The 2,862-nt window shown below is 31.4% G+C and overlaps 1 long non-coding RNA gene across 2 annotated transcripts in view; it reads left to right on the top strand.

Moving 5' to 3' along the window:
• The window catches only part of LOC108741414, a 6,808-nt gene extending 4,161 nt beyond the window's left edge, over nt 1–2,647 (top strand). The window contains exons 1-4 of one of the 2 annotated variants that reach the window (XR_003232169.1): nt 313–481; nt 1,186–1,277; nt 1,530–1,603; nt 2,276–2,647. This is a non-coding gene — a long non-coding RNA (uncharacterized LOC108741414). Of the gene's footprint in view, nt 1–312; nt 482–1,185; nt 1,278–1,529; nt 1,604–2,275 lie in introns of those variants that run through there. The other variant, XR_003232168.1, reaches the window with a different exon arrangement.
• The last annotated feature ends 215 nt before the right edge of the window (nt 2,648–2,862 follow it).

The following is a 2,862-nucleotide window of genomic DNA, read 5'->3' as shown; positions in this document are numbered from 1 at the left end:
AATGAAACGTAATTTCTGGTCAAATTAAACGTATTTGCAGTTTTTCATATCTGTACTGCTTAATGTTATGGAAAAAGAGAAATTTGCATATGTGGGTGTATTTGTGGGGTATGTAATGAATGTCGAGAGAGGTGAGGATTTTGATTATTGTTTCATTTCTAGTACACTTTTTATTCCAGAAAACATGGGGTATTTTTCTATTTTAAATACAATGAGCTTTCTGTAAAATAATGAATTTTATATACAATAATGTTTAATTATTCGAGCGTACTACCTGCCTTCTTCTATCCGAATGCTCACTCTCTCTAACTGCACGGTATAACAACTCTGATGCTCGCTGAATTCACAAACTAATTCATAATTCGTTTTATAAAATGAAACGTAATTTCTGGTCAAATTAAACGTATTTGCAGTTTTTCATATCTGTACTGCTTAATGTTATGGAAAAAGAGAAATTTGCATATGTGGGTGTATTTGTGAGGTATGTAATGAATGTCGAGAATTCACCTTTTGGAACTTTCACAGCATTTGTTTAACAATTCAAAAGTTGAGTTGCACTTTTTAATGATTAATATTTATACGTTTTTTTCGTGTTTTAACAATGAATTTTGCCTTAATTTAAACTGGAGACAGAAGCAGCTTGCAGTACGTTGTTGCCCACATTTTTATGCATTTCATCGATCCTTTGTTACTTTCAGAATAATTGTTTAACAAGTTGAAAATTGAGTTGTGCTTTTTAATGATTAATACTTATATGTTATTTTCATGTTTTAACAATGAATTTTGCCATAAGTTAAACTGTAGACCGAAACAGCTTGCAGTACGTTATTCCTCACATTTTTATGCATTACCTTAACCTTTTGGAACTTTCAGGATAATTATTTAGCAAGTCGTAAATTCATTTGCGCTTTTTTGTGTTTTACATTTTCTCACATGTTTCTACGTAACATTCTTCGCCTTTTGGGTCATTTAATATAATTGTTTAACGGATTGAGGATTCGGATGGCGTTTTTACCTATTCACGTAATCTTCGTGTTGTGACGAATTTTCTTTCATTTAAGTTGTATTTAAGATTCTGTTGCCAATAATACGTTAAATTTTCTCATATTTGTATTCGTTTTTAGATACCCCTATTCGTTTTATGTAAAGGCTTTATTTTCACTTCTAATATCATTATTGTTTCAGGTGTATTTTGCAATTAGTCATCGATCATGGACCACATCGATAATAGATAAATTTCGGCATCGTCATTCGACCGCATTTCCAGGAAAGGAAAGGTAGGTTTTCATTAAATTATTTTCTGCTTACCCATTTGTTTTAGAGTGCATTTTCTTACGGTTACAATCTTTAATATTCTCTTTCTTTCAAGTCACATTCCTAGAACTTCTTTTCTTTTATTTTGTTTAAATTTTTCGTTATGTTCTTTGTTTCTATCTACGTTAACAGTACTTTCAAAATTTTCTTTCCTCGCTTGACAGACTATTATTTTCTTGAATGTTATATTATAAATGTTACATTTATACTTTCAGCTGTATCCTCTAGTCCAGTAACCCAACAGTCAGGTATCGGCTTCTTCCAGAATCACCGGCATGCGTCAAGAGTGGTACAGTTATATATGCTTTTAATTAGTTCTTCTTTTAGTACTTTACCTATTTTCATGATTTTTCCTGATCTTTACTTGCTTCCAATTTTATATTTATTTATTTTCCTTTTTTATTACCTTTTCATTTTCATATCTCTTAATTTTATTTAAAACTTAATTTATTACCATTAAATAAATAAATAAAGTAGGAGACTCACCCCAATTACCACTAACATAGTTTTACTGAACGGACACGTGTTTCGCTTACTTCAAACGTGGGCATTATCAACACGACACTGGTTCTAAAATTTAAAAAAAATTTCTATCTATAGGTGAGGGGGTTGAGCACAGAAAATAAAAGATACTGGAAAGTAGAAGAAGGGTTGGAAGGGAAACATGAAAACGTTCAATGCCATTTGTAAAATGTTTAAAAAGCAGTGGTATTGGTCTAAGAAAAATAACTTTACAAATGTATGCTTCGACAAACAAGTAAGGAAATGTGTGTGAGTTCTCCTACTTTATTTGTTTATTAATTTACCACAGTCTCCTTGTTTCTTTTTTTTATTACCATTACTTTTATTTTTTTACCCAATTTTTTTAATTTATATTTAATAATTTAATTTAAAACTCTCTTCCCTACCTTTTTCTTGAGATATTTTCTTTCTTTTATTAAATTCATGACTTTTTTTACAGACACTCCACAATTAACCATTGTGGGATGATCACCAATCCTTGTATCACTTCAGGAACATCGCATCGTGGGAAAACACTTTTGTCAACAACGAGGGACCATTTCTAATGGGTGCGAATAGCTCCCAACAGTAATGGCCTACTAATAACTGAAACTGTCTCCCAAGGCACAACAGTCCCTTCCAACGTCAAGAATCATCATTCATAGGCAAGACTTATCCCTTCGCGAACAGGAACACCTTCAGTTTCTGGCTGTCGAATGGTGGCAGTAACCATTTGGAAAGTATCCGATTCTGCGAAACATGGTCCCGGGGGTAATCGGTCTATTCCAGGATCGCCTACATATGTCAAGAGAGGTTTAAGCTTGTAATTACTCCTTTCGTTAGTATTTATTTTTATTACTTTTTCTGAGAATTAGTTGTCTCATATTTTATATTTACTATATAAGCTTTTTCCAGAACTTAATTTCTTCTTTTGGTTACCTCTTCATATGTCTCATAATCATATTTACTTCAATTTTTTACTATAGAACTTACCTTTTATTTTTTATATACTTCTTAAATTTTTATTTACTTTTGTTATTTACCCAT

Source organism: Agrilus planipennis, unplaced genomic scaffold (assembly GCF_000699045.2).
Source record: "Agrilus planipennis isolate EAB-ADULT unplaced genomic scaffold, Apla_2.0 scaffold314, whole genome shotgun sequence".
Taxonomy (NCBI): domain Eukaryota; kingdom Metazoa; phylum Arthropoda; class Insecta; order Coleoptera; family Buprestidae; genus Agrilus; species Agrilus planipennis.
This window is presented reverse-complemented; position numbering and strand designations above follow the sequence as displayed.